General features: G+C 34.0%; 1 pseudogene; it reads left to right on the top strand.

The window, feature by feature from the left end:
- LOC100465893 overlaps positions 1-19384 on the top strand; it is a 185722-nt pseudogene extending 166338 nt beyond the window's left edge.
- Positions 19385-20722: the final 1338 nt, after the last annotated feature.

The raw sequence follows: 20722 nt of genomic DNA, 5'->3' as shown, positions 1-20722 counted from the left end.
GGACAGATTTATAGGCAACAAATAAATATTGACTGATTACTGAATGGTCTCTTTGTGATATAGAAATTTCTCTCATTCAAGATAGGCTTAATGATAGAATATAATGTGTGTTAATTCCATTCCCTTAAACCTTCTAGGATTTCCCTGGAGTTTGTACAACTTTATAGAAAAGGCAGAAACAGATCAGCATGCCACATAATCTCTAATTCCTTGGTCATACTAAAAATGAAGGACAAAAAACTGGGTACTAAAGCATGTATGGGACACCTAACAAATTTCATTCATTCACTAAAGACACAAATCTACTCCGAAGGATATTTCTTAGGCAAGAAAATGGACTAGATAATATCTTGTAGGTTGTAGGTGCTTGGTTTTTGTCTTTTTAAAAAGATATATTCTTTATTTCACCTGCTCATTGTCACTTCACCTCTATTTTGACTCTCATTTTTCCACTTTGAAAAAGAATTTTAACAGTAATGTGTAATATGGACTACATCTAGTTTAAATGGCTCTTCAGCAGGAACTAAGGAATGCCTATATAATTTAATCTGCTTCTGATCAATCACTCTTTCCCTCCTAGTCATCCACAAAGACTGAACAGATTTCCTAAAAACTACTGGAACTAATACTTTCGTGCTGTAGAAACTTATTTATTTATTTATTTTTCATTTATTTATTTAGAAGCCTGTTTAGAAAACTGTTTTCATCACCAGAAACTCAACTATCCCAGGTAATATGCACTCATCTAGACTCTAGTTTTATATAAAGCATGGGTCTCTGACCCAATTTCCCATCTTTTCACATTTCCACTGTTCTCATTAGAACACATGCTTTATCATCTGTAACAGTTTGTATATTTCTGACCTCTACCATGTGTTTCCTCATCACTTTCATGTTTAAAATGAATTTCACTTCCTCCTGAGCATACTTTTTCCTCATATCCTGAGCTCACTGGAGATCTCTCACATCTTGCCTTTTGTTTTGTTTTGTTTTTAGTTTATTCCATATTCCACAGGAGGTAGAGGGGACACACTTACTTCCTTGTTTTTCATTATCCTTTTCAAGCAATTTCCCTCTTACTTCCTTCAAATACTACAGATCTTTTGAGGCAAAAGCCATCAGATTTATGTACATAATGTTGTGGTTGTAAACATTTATAAAATCTCCATTAAGTTCTAGTTCATCAAAATTCTACCACCAGGGCTGCAGTCTTAATCCTTTCAATATTTCACTTCTCCCTCATTACATAGTCTTTCCATTTGGCCCCTCAGCTACTTTGTCACTTTCCAAGATCTTAAATGTACCCGGCTTACCTAGGTAAAAACATTATCAGTAATTATTCTTCCCAACCTTTATACTAATCATTCCTAATTTCTACCTGCTATTTTTCCAAGCTGCTCCTGCATCTATTACCTCCTTTTTATTTTTTTATTTTTATTTTTTTAAAGATTTATTTATTTACCCGACAGAGAGAGACAGCCAGAGAGAGGAGGGAACACAAGCAGGGGGAGTGGGAGAGGAAGAAGCAGGCTCATAGCGGAGGAGCCTGATGTGGGGCTCGAACCCATAACGCCGGGATCACGCCCTGAGCTGAAAGCAGAGGCTCAAGGACTGCGCCACCCAGGTGTCCCTATTATCACCTTTTTAAAAACTCTCTTCATCTTACAGAGACTGTCAAACTTTAACCACATCACCCATCTTTTCGGCTACCTGTCACTCTCAACTCACTATGCAAATTCTATTCCTTATTGCTGTATCAGTCAGGGTTCAATCAGATAAAAAGAACCAGTAGGATATATGCTTATGCCTACGTGTGTATATACACGGATGTCTACGTGTGTATATACACATACACAAATAATAAAAATAGCAAAGAAAGAAAAGTAAAACTGGATAAAAGCTTACACACTTGTTAGATTTTTTTAAATATTTAATACATGCTCTTTCAAAGTCATAAAATATGAAATCCTTTAACAACCAAATTAATGACTTTTTAGGCTTCAACTGCCTAACATGACATATATACCCAATATGTGCCCAACATGCTAATCTGAGTTTCACTTTAACTTTGTATTTAAAACTATAACTGACAAAGCTTTAGAAAAGCACCCCTTGAATCATTACAATTATTCATTGTTTTCTACAATGGATAATTGATTCCATTTTTAGTATATTACCACTGATGGGGTAATTTTCCTATCAGATATTGGTGTGGGGTAATGAGTAGTTATATTTTAGTAAAATAAAAAAGTATCTCAAATATCTAATTTCTCTCATGTCTAAAATTTCTAAGAAAAATCACAATTTAGTGTTCAAAATGAAAAATGTGAATCTATCATAATATTTCACATAGTCTGAAGTCTCATTTTTCTTATTAAGCTACCCCCTTCTGATGACAACACTGTATAAGAATTAGTTGTGACGAGCACTGGGTGTTATGGAAGTGTTGGATCACTATATTGTACACCTGAAACTAATATTACACTGTATGTTAACTAATTGGACTTAAAATAAAAACTTAAAAATAATAATAAAGAAATACCAAAAAAAATATTAGGAAGTATGAAAGCTCTGGTCTTCCTAAAATGAAGAAAGGCTTCCATCTCCATGTCAGCCAATTTTCTAATTGAGAACAGTAGACTTATATAGTTTTCTATATTTCTATATAGAAAAGTTTTCTATATGGAAAGTTTTCTATATAGAAAATTTTCTATATGGAAAGTTTTCTATATGGAAAGTTTTCTATATTTCAAAACTACTTCCCTCCAATATGCCAAATAACCTTGGTCAAGGTTCCACTGTTTTCACAATTATATGCCTATCTAGGTGATAGTCTGCTTAGTAGAAAGTAATGAAGTGATTATTTAATTTGTGTTTTCAATATTATAAATAAAACAAAAACTAGCATGTCTTGATAACTACTCACTCTGACAAGGTTTTACATTTTTAATATTACTGAATCATCACTAATTTTTTAATAGAACCCTGCAGGGCAATTATTAATTGTAGGAAAAATTAATTATTAACTTATCAAAGGTTAAATCAAGGGCATCTGGGTGGCACAGTTGGTTGAGCGTCAGACTCTTGGTTTTGCTTCAGGTCATGATCTCAGGGTCATGGGGTTGAGGCCTGCCTCAGGCTCCATGTTCAGCACGGAGTCTGCTTGAGATTGTCCCTCCTACTCCCTCTGCTTCTCTGCCCTCACCCCCCCACCGCTCTCTCTCTCAAATAAATGAATCTTTTTAAAAAAAATGGTTAAATCATTCTAACACAGAAATGATATTCAAAGTAAGGATTTCCAAATATAAATCTAAATTTATATTTCAATTATATAAATATTTATATCCATAATATAGATTATAGAAATTAAATATTTCAATGAGAGGGAAATGAATATTATAAATAGATTAGTTAAAATAATTAAACTTTGCACAAACTAAAATATTTGTAATGTATACTGTTCTATTGGATTTGGTCTTCTCAGAAATGTTCTAATAGGTTACATTCAAATGTCAGTTAAAATCTTAATATAGCATACTTATATTTGCCTTTTATTGAAGATTACGCCATTAGTTCACTAACATATTAAAAAGGGAAAACAAATATTTAAACATATAAATCTCTCTAAAATGTAAATTAGATGTCTATATGAATTCTTATGTTTTGACATTTCTTTAAAGACACTTTAGGAAAAACACATATTTACTCTCTCAGTTTGAGCCCACATAAACAAGAAAATACCTATAACTAATTTGCAGTTTGAATGCTTCCCTGAGCACATTGATGTGAGAAAATATACAGAAGGTGAGTGAGATGACTTGAATTAAACCTATTTAAATATTTTAATACATAAAGAATTAATTAGTCTGTCCCTAGTGCAAGAATAACTCCCTGTTTGAAAGTTATCAGTATATGGAAGAGTATTTTTTTTAAGATTTTATTTACTTATTTCAGAGATAGAGAATGCAAGTGAGAGAGCACAAGCAGGAGGAGCAGCAAAGGGAGAGGGAGAAGCAGACTCCCCACTGAGCAGGGAGCCCAATGTGGGGCTCGATCTCAGAACCCTGAGATCATGACCTGAGCTGAAGACAGCCACTTAACCAACTGAGCCATCCAGGAACCCCAATGGGAGAGTATTTAAATTTTATGTTTAAATACACAGATAAATAGTAAGGGTGCATATAAGTTTAAATATGTTGTGACCCCTGTGGAAAGCAGTCTCGAAGTTATCAAAGAGTTAAAAATAGAACTACATTATGATCCAGCAATTGCACTACTAGGTATTTACCCAAAGAAAAAGAAAATAAAAAAACTATTCAAGGGATACATGCACCTCAATGTTTACAGCAGCATTACCAACAATAGTCAAATTATGGGAACAGCCAAAGTGTCCATTGACTGATGAACGGATAAAGAAAAAAAAATATATATATATATGTTATACATATATATACATATATAGTGGAATATTATATATATGTTATACATATATACATATATATGTTATATATATATATATAGTGGAATATTATTCAGCCATAAAAAGGAACAAAATCTTGCCATTTGCAATGAAATGACATGGATGGAGCTAGAGAGGATTACACTAAGTGGAAAAAGTCAGAGAAAGACAAATACCATGTGATTTCACTCCTAAGTGGAATTTAAGAAACAAAACAAATGAGCAAAGGGAAAAGAAAGAGACATAAACCAAGAAACAGACTCTTAACTATAAAGAATAAACCAGTGGATACCAGAGGGGAGTGGGGTGGGGAAATGGGTGAAATAGATGATGGGGATTAAGGAGTGTACTTGTGATGAACACCCAGTATTGTATGGAGGGTTGAATCACTATATCGTACACCCGAAACTAATATTACACTGTATGTTAACTGGAATTTAAATAAAAACTTAAAAAAAAAATAAAAGTATTGTCGCTTCCCCCAAAACGAAATCCATGTAAAGTTAGTGTTGTCTAATAAATGATGTAGTAACATCAGTAGCCTTATATCACAGTGCAAACTGGACCAATTATTGTGTATTAAATACCTACATTTCAATTGCAATTATTAAATCTTAAATAAATTGTGGTATGTGCAATATATTTTAGCATCCACAAGTTTAAATAAAAAAGCATTGGTGTATTATAGGAATGAAGTAATATCACTTCCTCAATACAATATTGGTCATATAGAATCTGTGTAATATCCTTCACATTAACATGTGTGCATGCACAAAATTGTTTGGACAGCAGCTTCACCCCATACTCTAGAGTTTAAGCCTGCCTTTCCTAATCATCTGCCCTATGAATTTTGAATTTGCCTAGCCAACACAACATATACAGTTGCATAAGCCAAATTCCTTGCAATCAAGTGAGCAATCTCTCTCTCTCTCCCCGCTCTTTCACACTCTCTGCATATATAGATAAAGATAAATGTGTGTACATATGTCTCTATATATGTCTGTATATATAATGAATATTTATAATGTTACAATCCACGAAGTCAACAAATAGAGTATTACCAGAATCCTAGAATACTCTCATGTGCTTTAGCACTTTTGAAAGCTCTTTCTTTCCTCAAAGTGGTAATCTCTCTACCTATCCTGGCCTTTTTGATAATAAAAATATGTGTTACCTTACAGATTTTTATCCCCAAGATATCCATCTCTAAAATTTATATTTCAGTTGTGCTAATTTTAAACATGATAGAAATGGGAGTTTATTGGAGGTATTTTTTGTGTGTCTTGCTTGTTTCACTCAATAATGTATTTGTGTGATTCATCCATGTTTTGTCATGGAATCATATTTGTTGTATTATGGACTAATTTATATGAATTTATCAAAATTTATTAATCCATTCAAGCTTTTTTACATTTTACATCTATTGCAAACAAGTCTGTTAGAACTCTATATGAATATATAGGGGATGCATAAAATACGAACTTCTATTGAAAATACATATTTAATGCATATATGTGTAGGTGTATGTATATATGCACATGTGTAAATATACGCATGTATATGAATATAATTTCAGGGTATTAAGGAATGCTAAAGTTCATTTTTTTAAATTGATATACAATTTATATACCATAAAATTCACCATTTGTAGTATAGCATTCACTGGTTTGTAATGCAGTTAATGATTTTGTGCCACCATAATCACAGTCAATTTTAGAATATTTTCATCACCGAAAAGCAACCCCATAGCCTTTAGTATCTTACCAAGATCCTCTTATCCCAATCTTACTTATAGGTAACTTTTAATGTACTCTCTCTATAGATTTGCCAGTTACGGAAATTCATATATATTGAATCATGGAGCATATGGATTTGTGTCTGACTTCTTCTACTGAGCGTACTATTTTCAAGATTCATCCAGGCATGTGTGAGTACTTCATTCTTCCTATGATCGAACAATATTCATTTGTCTGATATACCACATTTTGTTTATCCATTTATCAGTTGATGGCCGTTTGGATAGTTTTCACTTTTTGACTATTATAAATACTAGTACTCTGAGCATTCTTATATAAGTTGTTGTGTGAGCATTTGTTTTCAATTCTCTTGGGCTAAATTTCATTTTGATTGGATACTGATGCATAATTTTTAAGAGTTATTATGTTAATTTCCACTCTCACCAGATAGATGAGACTTTCTATTAGTACATATTCTCACCAAAACTCGGTATTATGAGACTTATATTTCATCCAGTTTGATGACTATTTTGAGGTATCTCGTGTATTTATTTTACACTTCAATGATAACTAAAGAAGCTGAGCTTGTTTCATGTGCATATTGGCCATTCGGATTTCCTCTTTTGTGAAGTGCATATTCAGTTATTCTGCCAAATTTTTTCTACTGTGTAATTTTTTTTGACTTATGGAGAATTTTTACATATTTGGAAACTAGTCCTTTGCTCATATGTGTTAAAATAATTTTTCCTACTGTCATTTGCCTTTTCACCCTGTCTTTTGAGTATTAATGTTATCTATTTCAATTACTTTAACAAATTTTTATGGCTGTTGTTTCCTATGCCTTATTAAGTAGATTCATGTATACAAAATGATATTTTTCTATATTACCATTAAATCTCTATATATTTTTTCTTTTTTTCTTTAGCTATTTGATACATTATGTAGGATATAAAAGAAGTGTAGGATGTGTATAGGATGAAAAGGAGTGATCCAATATTTTTCACCAATATCATTTAATAATTTCAACACAATTAATTGAAATGTTCATTCCCCATTGTGCTTCATTGCCACTTCTGTTATATATCTAGTGCCCGTGTAAGCATGGCTGTTTTAGTTTTTATTCTCATACACTAGTCTGTGTGTTTATACTTGCAGCAAGATCACTTTCATAATATATCTTGATACATTATACGGCATACGTCAGAGATACTGTGGATTCAGTTCCAGATCGCTGTGATGTCTCAGTAGAGAGAGTTTCCCAGTGCATATAAAAGTGATATTTATACTTCACTCTAGTCTATTGCATGTGCAATAATGTGTCTACAAAAAAGTATATACCTTAATTAAAAAATATTTTATTGCTAAAAATACTAGCCATCATTGGAGCTTTCAAGTCAAATCACTTATCACTGATCACTATAACAAATATAATAACAGTGAAAAAGTTTTTAAATATTGTGAGAATTACCAAAATGTGACACAGAGACTCAAAGTAAGCAAATGCTGTTGGAAAAATGGTGCCAATACACTTGCTCAATGCAGGATTGCTGCAAACCTCTAATTTGTTTAAAAAGAAAAAAAGGAAAAAAATAAAACCCACAGTATCTGTGAAGCAGAATAAAACAAAATACAATAAAACAAGGTTTGCCTTAACAGCAAGTCCCCTTATCTCACTTTCTTTTTCTTTTTCAAACAACTGTTTTTTTGAATTTTTGTACTTCTATAGAATTGTTTTATCAACTGGTCAAATTCCTCAATAAACCTTTTGAATTTTAATTGGGATTACATTGAATATATACATTAATTTGGAGAGAATGTAAACTGTGAATATGGAATTCCCCAGTTTATGAATACCTCATAAGTTTCCATGTTTTGATTCATCTTTAGTCCTAAAAAATGGTTTATATTTTTCCTTAAGGGCTTTTAAAACTTTATGGAATAGACCTCAAACTATCTCAATTTTTATGCTTCTTAAAACAATCTCTCTTCCAAATTTAATATTTTAACTATTAACATTGGTTCATTTAAAAATATTGCTGGGATATGTGGATATAATTTTTGCGTATTATGTTAGGATCCAGAAACATTTTTAAATTCTTTTCTGAATCAGAAAGTAATTCTTTAGACTATTTGATATTCTATCAAATATGTTATCATTTGCAAGTAAGTAAAATTTTGTTTTTATTTTTCTTAGTACTGTTATTTTATTATTCTTTGTCTTATGCAACTGACTAGATTCTTTATTGCAAAGATGATTAAAAGTGACAATGAACAGCAAAGTATACCTATAGGACTTTAAAGAAGTAGGCTTGCAACTGGTGTACCATCATTTCTGTCTTTTCCCGTTGCTTAGAGCAAATCACCTGACCAAGTTTGAGAGTAAAGTGTAGGGAAATAAATTCCATCTCTTTAGTGGAAAGAACTGGAATCCCACTGTCAATGGTTATCCATAAAATGAAAAATGATGTTTTAGGGCCATTGATGCAATCTCCAGCCATATATTTTTTTTTTCACAAATCTTTTGAAGATTAGTTTTTTCCATGTTTCACCATACAGCATATTTACTATAGATTGTGGTTTTATTAGATGGACACTTATCATACCTTGGTTCCCTAGAAGCAATTCCTGAGACAGAGTTTGGCATTCAGGATATTCTCACTTATCAATGCATGTGAGGGGAATTGGAGGAAACAAGACTGAGCAGAGGTAGAGGTCAAACTGCATGTGCCTCCAACAAACTGTGGGTGACTCAGTGCAATTCTCTAGCGATACATAGCCTATCAAAGTCGTCTCACAATAAGGTTAAATCTCCTAGATATTATACCCTTAGTGTGATCAGTCATTGGATATGGGTTATCCCAGGAAAGCTGTTACCTTGGGTGAGGCAGCTCTCTGAACTTTGCCAGCCTCTAAAAGATCTGAGAATGGGAGGCAATTGGCAGAAAGCAATTCTAGCTGCTGGAGCAGGATGTGGTTTCTTGAAAGGGAATCTAAACAAACAGTCTCCCACTCTGTCATAACCGTATTACTTTTAGAAAAACTGTTTCCTTTTCCCAGCTGACTAGCTATGTTAAATATCATCAAATTGTTCTTTAATACATAATAGATTTTATCAATGTTTGTTAAATTATTGGAAGTCATTAGTTTTTCTTTAATCTGTTAATGAAGTGAATTGAATATTTTCTAAAATACATTGAACATTGAATTCTTAGCATCAAATCATTTTTTTTCCCCTTCCACTTGTGTCTTTGAACAAATTCTGGATAATTTCTTCTTATGTATTTTCCATTTAACTACTGGTTCTCAGCCATGAATTACCTGCAGGTAAGCCTATCAAATGAGATTTTAGCTTTCATTATTTTGTTTTTTACATATAAAAGGGTTTTTTTTTTCCTCTGAAAGATTTCTCAATAGTTCCTTATCTTATAAGCATTTTCTTTGCTTGAACTGCTTAATGCTATGACTTCCCTGCAGCCTTTGGAAGTAGGGAGGATGTGGATTTATTACTGGCTTCCTTCTACTCTGTGGATGTAGCCCTTTGTGTCCTAACTTTATGGGGCACAAAGCACCTTATTAGAATTCTTGCTTGGGCAGACCTGTACCTTGACTTCTATCTCCTCACTTCCAGTCTCCTGCACACAATTCTGTCAAATATAAAGTTTAGGGCCATCGGTTGGACAAATGCTCTCAGAACAAAAGCAATCTCTCCTCAACCTTTGGGGATATTGCTTTTACTTTGATTTTAGACTGGTGTTTATTATATTACTAGCTCTTTGAGGATTTTTTTTTTAATGTAAGCATCTAATCTGCATTTTCAGGTTTTTCAGTTGTTGTTAAGGAGAGAATTTTATCAAGATAGCCCTTTCTAGCCATATTACTAGAAATAGAAGTCAAATAATTGTATGAAAATAATTACTGAAGGATTGTACAACACAAATTCTATCCAAATAAACCTAATGGTACAAACAATAAATTCCTCTATCAAACTCCATAAGAATAGGAAAACCAATGAATTGATATCACGTGTGAGCTGCTTACTATATCCAAAACACTGTATAAGGTACTTATGGGTGAAAATTGCAAATTTACTTTTTACTTACTTCAAATAGAGTATATATTATTTATTTCTCCACATAATAGAAAAATACTGAGAAGGATTATTATACATATCTTATGGATCATTGCTTTTCAAAACTAGAGTCTCAAGGTTGTGAGCTTAATTTAATATATCAGAAATGGTATTTTTAATGAGATTAGTAAATATAGAATGAAATAAATAGAAAATATCAGAATATATTACACAAAGTAAGTATAAGAATTGTATATCATACCTTTGTTTCACCTAGATACAAATGTGTATACCGGGACTTAAGGTAATAGCAGTTCCATCCTCTGGGTCAAAAAAGTTTGAAAGTCACTGCAATAGATTGCAGAAAAAGAATGAATAATAAAAAATCCATTAAACATATCTTGAAAGGAGACAGTTCAATCTCATTTGAAACTCTGGAGAGTGGGGTGCCTGTATGGCTCAGTTGGTTAAGTGCCTGGCTCTTAATTTGGCTCAGGTCATGACCTCAGGGTTCTGCGATCAAGCCCTTCACTGGGCTCCACACTCAACAGGAAGTCTGCTCGAGGATTCTTTCTCTCCTTTTGCCCCTCCCTCCACTCGTGCATGCTCTCTCGCTGCCTCAAAAATAAATAAATCAGTATTTAAAAAAATAAAACTATGACGAGTAAACTACTCTGCATTTATAATATAACAAACCTATGATAATTTTCTATTATTTAGAAAAGTTAAAATAAAATGTAATATACCATGGGGGTGTTAAGTAATCAAGTTGTCAGGATTTAAATTTTACATGTCTCTATTACTTTGCCATCTATTTTTACGTGATTTTCTACCTCCTTCACTAAGTAAGCAGTAGAAATATTATGAAAAAGTTAAACATCCAAATTTATTTTATCAAGGAAAACTAAACCAAATAAAAAGAAAAGAATGACTTCAGTTTTTGAGAAAAATATAAGACGGGTAAGCTCAACAGAATATGTTTGTACTCCTTGAGAATTTCATTTATGCAGCATCATTTCCTCTGTTACTATAATTAGATTAAAATGATTATAATTGATAAGCTCATGTACTATATTTGGCACTTTCTAGTCTGAAAATTGTCTTAATTTTGATATAAATTAGTTTTAAGAGCATCAGAAACAAAGATGATTGTTTTTTCACGGTGATATATATGATATACTATGTGTATTGCACATCAGTAGTCTAAAAAGTGCTAGGAACAGCAATTTTCCATTCAATATAAGTAATGACTTTTACTGATTGTTCTACATCCATCCAATGCACTGAACTACATTATATTTGTATAGCATATATAAGCACAGTTTATAATTTGTCAGCAGAAACTCATCAATTAGTTTGCTATACAGAGATGACCTCATCAGTATTACCTAGAAAATGCCATCTAACATTGACAGCATTCTCTTAGTTAAAGATAGGAAGCTGTCAGGGTTTCCATTAAATTTATATTCCCAGAGGTTTGTAACTCTGCTTCTAAAAATGCCACAGGCATAAACTTAGCATGCAAGGTGTTAGGAAGGTAGTTTATTTTTAAAGGGAGGCTGTTTATAAACTGTGAAAATGTCCTTCAAGTTTAAAAAGGCATACAGGCAGTCTGAGTGTCTGCATAAGAAAGCATCTGTATTAATACCGTCTCTGTGTTCCTACCAATCCCGCTGATGTTAAAACCAGAGAAGGAGAATAATATGCCGTTGACTGGAAATGTCACAGTGTTCAGTTGGTTATTGTGTCCTCAGCTGTCCATGTATGGGCTCAGTAAGCTATTTTTTTTTAATTGTAAGGATATCCTCAAAAGAGAATATCAAAGTGATACTGCAAAATCTGAGATGAAATTTACCCTTTAAGAAAAAATGGCATGGGGGCCCTTGGGTGGCGCAGTCGTTAAGCGTCTGCCTTTGGCTCAGGGCATGATCCCGGCGTTCTGGGATCAAGCCCCACATCAGGCTCATCCACTAGGAGCCTGCTTCTTCCTCTCCCACTCCCCCTGCTTGTGTTCCCTCTCTCGCTGGCTGTCTCTCTCTCTGTCAAATAAATAAATAAAATCTTTAAAAAAAAAAAAAGGCATGGCTTCACAGAAACAGAGTGTAGAATGATGACTGCTGGGGATTGGGGTGGGGCAATGGGGGGCTACTGGTCAAAAGGTACAGACTTTCAGTTAGGTATAAGGTAAATAAGTTCTGAAGATCAGAACTTGGTGAAGTTCAGCAAGTTGATTATAGGTAATAATACTGTATTGTATACCTAAAATTGATAAGTGAGTAGATCATAAATGTTCTCACTTAAAAAAAAAGATAACCTTGAAAAAAAGAATGATATGGATTTTAATCTTTTAGTCCTAGATCTAACAATATCACCTAGTGAACATCAAATTAATATAAACATTAATTACTGAATTTGTAAAGCAGGAATAATGATAATGTTTTACCAAAAATATGTGTACTGAGTTCTGAAAAATAAGGTGTGTGAAATTTACAAACTAGAAAGTGTAATTTTAACATTATGACCTAGGATACTTCAAGCAAGGTGCCTAACACAGATTTCTATTGCCTAAGTGGGAGGCAGTTTCAGGGACTGATATTGTTGGAATTCAGTGGTATTTCTTGTGAGGAGTCTTAAGGCATTCTTTTTTGGGGGGTTTGATCATTTCAAGAAAGAGAGATTTTGTCTATTGGTGAATATTTCTATCAGAACCTCTAATGTCCACACTTCTAGTGATAGAAGTCATGTGAGGCTATCTGGACAAAACAGCTAACAGTCACAAGATTTACTGTTGTAACTGAAATAATCAAAAAAACAAAATGACCAGGATAATGGTTTTCAGGATAATGGACATCAATCAGTGAAGGAGAGTGATTCCATGGAGAATAGAAATAAACAAGGAGTACTAATGACAAAGTTTCCAAGCTGCAATACAGAAAAGGGGAAGGAAAGTAGAGTGCAGTAATCTCCCTGAGTAGAGAATATGAAACTAAGAATCTGGAGAAAACAAGGCTGTTATAGCTACAAAGCTGATTATGGGAAATAAGAGAGCAACATAGACAACCACAGAAATCTGAGATGGTCCTTATTAGCATTGAGAAAATTATTGACCCAAACATTCATGCAATGCAACTACATTGGAGAATCACCCAAAAAGATTATTAGGAACAATATTCAGTGCTCACATGAGACCAAGAAAAGTACCAATCTCCAAGAGCCGGGCTAGAATATTTTAAATTCTCACAGCATTAAGTAGAATACCCTTAAGTTTCTTGCCTCTATAGTGAGAACTAAGTTAACTCTGGAATAAAAACTGCTTATATCTATCTAACAAATTTTTAAAAAGCAAAACCTAAAAAGACCAAATTATTTCAAATTAACTTAACTGTGTTACACAATAGTACTCAAGAATATTTATGGGGGGGCGCCTGGGTGGCACGGCGGTTAAGCGTCTGCCTTCGGCTCAGGGCGTGATCCTGGTGTTATGGGATCGAGCCCCACATCAGGCCTCTTCCGCTATGAGCCTGCTTCTTCCTCTCCCACTCCCCCTGCTTGTGTTCCCTCTCTGCTGGCTGTCTCTATCTCTGTCGAATAAATAAATAAAATCTTTAAAAAAAAAAAAAGAATATTTATGGGGAACAAACAACCCTCAACCAAAATATTAAGTATAAAGAGGCAAGGAAATAGTATCTGTAATTTAAAAAAAGAGAGAAAGAATCAATCAAGACTGACTCAGAACTTTTACAGATGTTAGAATTAGCAGGTGAAGACAATAAAAGTTATTAAAACTTAACTATATTGCACATATGCAAAAACTTAAGTAGATGCACTGAGGGCATAAAAAACTTTGCTCTGGAGATCCAAATGCCAACATCTGAGATGCAATTGCTTTGGACAGAAAAATGGCAGATTAATTATTGCAGAAGAAAATGTTAGCTGAAAATATTGCTTGAAAACATAACAAGGGAAACTTTCTAAAAGTTAAAAAAAGATGTAAAAATCAATAACATTGAAAAGAGCATAAGTGCAATAAAATCCTTGAAGGAGAGAGGTGAAATTGATAGAAAAATAATTTGAGGAAATGTGATTTTTTTCCAAATTTGATGAAAACTATGAACCCACAGATTCAAGAAGTTCAGGGAATCCCAAACACCAGCAAAATTCAAACTGAATTGCAGCAAGTTATATCACAGTCAAATTGGATAAAAACCAGTGATAAGGAAAAAAATCTTAAAAACAGCCAAAGAAAGACCTATTGCATACTGAGGAACAAAAGTAAAGAAGAAAGCCGATTTCTTGTCGGAACATTGTAACTGAGCTGATAGCAGAGCATCTTTAAATTATGAAAGGAGGAAATTATATCAACACAGAATTCTACAGACTTTTGTAATATCTTTTAATAATGAAAGCAAAAAATGGCATTTTCAGAAATACAAAAGTTGAAAAAAATCAATCCCTGTCAGGTATGCTCTACAAGAAATATTAAAGGTATCCTTCAGTCAGAAGGAAAAGTATACTAGGTGTAAACATGGATGCCCAAGAAGGAAAAAGTAGCAAGATAAATGTTAATAATGTGTAGTTGATGAATTCTTGTTTAAAGAAAAATAATACGGTACTCTGGAGTTACTATAGGTATGTACATAAGCAGTAGCATAAACATAAAAAGGGAAATGGAATATTTTTGAAATATTCTTATGCTATAGATCTGATAACACATTTGCATGTAGGATGTGATAGGTTAAAGATATAGGCTATAAAATATAACATACCATTGGAATAAAAAAAAAGTTTAGCTAACAAACAATAGAAAATGATCATAAAAATACTCAATCCAAAAGATAGCAAGAAAAAAGAAAGATAAAGAAAAAAAAAGCAAGAAAAAAGGAACAAAGACTATTTAAAACTAGAAAAAATAGCAAAATGATAGATTTAACCTAACCACATCAATAATAACATTAGATGTTATTGGCCCCAAATCTCCAATAAAACGAAAAGATTTTCAGAGTAAATGAAAAAGCAAGAAAAAACTCTGTTACCTTTAACACACACACCTAAGATATAGAGAAAGAAATGGATTAAAAGTAAAAACACAGAAAAGCTATTAACATGCTTTAACTAATCAAAAGAAAGCTGGAGTGGCTGTATTATCAGATAAAATACATTGCAGAGCAAATAATGTTACCAGGAGGAAAAGAAATCATTTCATAATGAAAAAGTAATTAAAAATCCAGGGTGCCTGGATGGCTCAGTCATTTAAGCATCTGCCTTCGGCTCAGGTCATGATCTCAGGGTCCTGAGATCAAAGGTCCTGGGATTTTGGGGTCCTGGGATCTTGGGGTCCTGGGAGCCCTTAGTTGGGCTCCCTACTCAGTGAAGAGTCTGCTTCTCGCTCTCCCTCTGTGCAACCCCACCCCCACTTGTGTCCTCTTTCTCTCTCAAATAAATAAAATCTTTATAAAAAGTAATTAAAAATCCTAAATGTCTATGCACCCATTAACAGACCTTCCGAACACATGAGCAAAAACTAAAGAGAACTGTATGAAAAATAGACAATTCCACATGTATGGCCACAGATCGCTATAACTTGTTTCCAAAATCGGTAAAAAGAGTGGACAGGATATTAGTAAAGATACAGATAACCTGAATAAGACTATCAACCAAACTGGCCTAAGTGATATTTATTCAACACTCCATACAACAACAGAAGAATACCCTATTTTTTTGCAAGTGCACATGGAACATTTACCCATATAATAAATACATCCTGGGTCACATGAATCTCAATAACATTAAAAAGATTCTATTTATATATTCTATAAAATATTCTATAAAATATATTCTGTGACCTCGTGGGATTAAATTAAAAATCAACATACATATCTTTGAGATATCTCCCATAAATATTTGAAAAAGACAGTAATGCAGTTCTAAATAAGACATTTTTCAATTTAAAAAATATTTTGAACTGAATGAAAATAATACAATATATCAAAATTTGTTGGCTGTTGTTAAAACACACCTTAGGAGAAATTTATAGCACAAAATGCATAGTAGAAATGCACATAAAGACATAACGGCTCATATCAATAACATCTATACCTTAGGAAACTAGAAAATAAATTGTAAATGTAGCCTAAAGTAAACAGTAAAATGGAAATAATAAAAATCAGAGGAGAAATCATAAAATGAAATTTAGAAAAAGAAAAACCCAAAACTTATACCTTTGAGAAGACCAAGAACATTGATAAACTTTTAGCTAAATACCAAGGAAAAAGTAGGAATACACAAATTACCAATGCCAGAAATGAAAGATCCTTACATCCCTACATATTCCACTATCTGAAGAGGATGATAAGTAATTATGAAAATGGTGGTGAATTCTTTCAAACTTTAAGAAAGATATTAAATGCCAATTCCACGCAGAGTATTTTCAGAAATTGTAGAATAATAAATATTTTTCAGTTCATTTTAAAAGACCTAAATTACCCTAATACCAATCATAGAAACAGATTAGGAGATAACAAATTACTACTATCTCACATAAATATACATTTAAGTGAGATAAACTAGTTTAGAAAATTGAATCCAGCAATATAAAAGAAAGTATGTCATGACCAAGTAGGACTTATCCCAAGAGTGAAAAGTTGATTTTGTAATCAGGAGCAATGTAATTTATCATATTATCTAACTAAACATAAAAACCATGTGATAATTTTAAGAGACACAGGAAAAATCATTTGACAAAATCCAACATCTATTCTTGTTATAAAATATCAACAACATAGAAATACAAAAGATTTTTAGGATAAGAGCACTTATCCTAAATAACTGTATCTTTAAAAAACTCTCAAAGGAATGACTACTTAATAGTGGAAGTTATTGATCTCTCTCTAAGATCAGGAGGAAAGCAAGGTTTTCTCCTCTCTACTCTTTCAGTTAATTTTTTACTGGAAATTTTACCCATGTCAATTAAAAAAAAAAGCCATATGTCATACTGGTTAGGAAGGAAGAAATAAGTGTTACTCATAGACTATCTGAATATCAATGAAGAAATACAATGGACTTTTAAACACGAAAAGTATAACCAACAAAACCTACAACTATTAAGTTAATTCAGCAAATTAGTAGTATCAACATAGAAAAATAAAATGTTTTCTATATGGTACAAAGGAACAACCCCAAACTGAATTTTTAAACAATAAAGAACAGCAAATAATACGAAATACTTAGTGATAAATATAATGAAAGATGTGCTAATTGTACACTAAAAAGGACAAAACTTTGCTGAGAGAAATTAAAGAGATCCTAAATGAATAAACTTTGTCATGAGGCTGAAGACTCTATGTTGTTAAGATATCAATTCTACCCCAAAGTGGTCTATAGCTATATAGGAAATCCCAGTCAAAATCCTAGCAGGCTTCCCAATAAGCATATGAAAAGATGCTCAACATCACTAATCATATGAAAAATGAAAATCAAAACCATAATGAAGGCTGGGAGCCTGGAGCAAACAGATTCATTCAACGGGGTTCCAGTGTAGGTTATGGAGCAGGTAAAATGAGCTAAAAGAGAAGGGCAATAAGGCCCTAAGTGTGGACAGCATTGTTGACACGCTACAGTGCTACCTGGAGGCCATTAAGTTAGATCCCCAGAACCATGTGATCTACAGCAATTGCTCAGTGGCCTACACCAAGAAGGGTAACTACCAGAAGGCTTATAAGGATGGCTGCAAACCGTTGACTTAAAGCCTGACTGGGGCAAGAGCTATTCGCAGAAAGCAGCAGCTCTTGAGTTCTTAAACCAATGTGAAGAAGCCAAGCAAACCTATGAAGAGGGTTTAAAACATGAGGCAAATAATCCTCAGCTCAAAGAGGATTTATAGAATATGGAGGCTGGGTTGGCAGAGTGGAAATTCATGAACCCTTTCAATATGCGCAATCTGTACTAGAAGTTGGAGAGTCATCCCAGGACAAGGACTCTGCTGGCTGATCCTACCTATCCAGAGGTGATAGAGTAATAGGAAACAATCTGACCTGGGCACGGAACTGCAGGGTCCCCGGACGGTGACTACTCTCAATATTCTGCTGGGAGTTGATGTGGGCAGTATGGATGAGGAGAGGAAGTTGGAACACCTCCCCCACCTCCTCTTCCCAAGAAGGACACCAAGCCAGAACCAATGCAGGCACCAAAAGGGAAAGAGTTGGGGAAAAGAGCCCACAAGAAGAAAGACTTTGACACATCCTTGAAGCACTACAACAGACCCAGGACCTGGACCCACCAGCATGACTTACATGACCAATCAAGCAGCCGTGTATTTCGAGAAGGGTGACCACAGTAAGAAGGCCATTGAAGGGGGGCGAGAAAACCAAGAAGACTATGACAGATTGACAAAGCTTATGCTCGATTTAGCGGCTCCTAATTCAAAGAAGAAAAGTACAAGGATGCCATCCATTTCTATAGCAAGTCTTTGGCAGAACACTGAACCCCAGATGTGTTTAAGAAATGCCAATAGGCAGAGAAAATTCTGAAGGAGCAACAGTGTCTAGCCTATATAAACCCTGACCTGGCCTTGGAGGAGAAGGAAAAAGGTAATGAATGTTTTTAGAAAGGAGACTATGCCCAGGCCATGAAGCATTATACAGAACCCATCACACAGAATGCAAAAGATGCCAGATTGTACAGCAATCAAGCTCCCTGCTACACCAAACTCCTGGAATTTCCCCTAGTGCTCAAGGATGGTGAGGAATGCATCCAGCTAGAGCCGATCTTCATCAAGGGTTACACATGGAAAGCAGCTGCACTGGAAGTGATGCAGGACTGCACAAAAATCACAGATGTCTACCAGAAGGCGTTAGATCTGGACTCCAACTATAAGGAGGGGACAGAGGGTTACTAATACTGTATGATGGCCCAGTGCAACCACCAGACAGCCCCAAAGACGTGAAGTGACAGGCTGTGGCTGACCCTGAGGTGCAGCAAATAATGAATGACCTGGCCATGTGGTTCATCCTGGAACAGATGCAGAAGGACCCCCAGGTGTTCAGTGAACATTTAAAGAATCCTATAATAGCACAGAAGATCTAGAAGCTGATGGAAGTGGGTGTGATCACAATTCGGTTTTGACTTGGAGCAAGCAGCATGGCATAGAGGGGAGAGCAGGGGAAAGTGAACAATTTCTCCATATATATTTATATAGACCTATGTGTAAGATACAGAGACATGTACTCGCATTACTCACACCACGGCTGCCTCGGGGCCTGCCCAGCACACACATGGTCTCTTCCACTGCGCTTGGGTTCCCTGTTCCCTTCCCTTTTTATATGGGGCAGTGGGCATGCATGGGGAGGGGAGGCTGTTCTTCCCCAACCTCAGGTCCCAACTTTCTTCACATTGTGAACTCCACGTCTCCATCTGCCCTTCTCCAATAAAACAGGCCAGTCAGGGTGGTTATTAATATATATATATATACACACACACACACATATATATACATATATATACACACACACATATATATATACATATATATCACCTCAAACCCATTAGAATAGTCACTATCAAAAGAACATAAAATAACAAATTTGGTGAGTATGTGAAGAAATTGAAACTCTTATGTGCTGTTGGTAAGAATGTAAAATGGTGCAGCCATTATGGAAAAAGCTTAGAGATTTCCTCAAAAATTAAAAATAGAATTACCATATGATTCAGCAATCCCACTTCTGGGTTTATTTCCAAAAGAATTTAAAATAGGATCTCAAGGGATATTTGCATACTCATGTTCATTGCAGCATTATTCACAATAGGCAAGTGGTAGAAGCAATTCAAGTGTCCATCAACAGATGAATGGATAAAGAAAATGTGGTATACACACAGCAGACTATTAGACAACCCTAAGAAAGAAGGAAATCCTGTCACATGCTACATTGTGGAAGAACATTGAGAATATTATACTAAGTGAAATAAGTTGGTCACAAAAGGACAGCTACTGTAAAATGCCATTGATGTGAAGTATCTTAAGTTGTTAAAATCATAAAAACAGAGAGAAGCAAGGTGATTGTCAAAGTTTGTGGGGGAGATTTAATGGCTGTAGAATTACAGTATTGCGAAATGTAAAAGGTTTAGATGTCAGCTGTGTAAGAATGTGAGTATATTTAATACTACTGAACTGTAGACTTAAAAAATGGTTAAGATAGTAGATTTAATGCTATGTTTTTGTGTTGTTACCATATACACACTCATACACACACACATACACACACACACACACACACACACACCTAGTAAGATTTCTTATAGAACTTGATAAGGTTATTACAAAAATTGATATGGAAATTCAAAGAACTTAAAATAATGAAATCAACTTGAAAAAAAGAAGAACAAAGTTAGAGAACTAGAAAGCTACCTGATTTCAAGGTAAAATCTACCTCAAAACTTCACATAAATCTACAGTGATCAAGGCAA

This window comes from Ailuropoda melanoleuca, chromosome 7, assembly GCF_002007445.2.
Source record: "Ailuropoda melanoleuca isolate Jingjing chromosome 7, ASM200744v2, whole genome shotgun sequence".
Lineage (NCBI taxonomy): Eukaryota > Metazoa > Chordata > Mammalia > Carnivora > Ursidae > Ailuropoda > Ailuropoda melanoleuca.
This window is presented reverse-complemented; position numbering and strand designations above follow the sequence as displayed.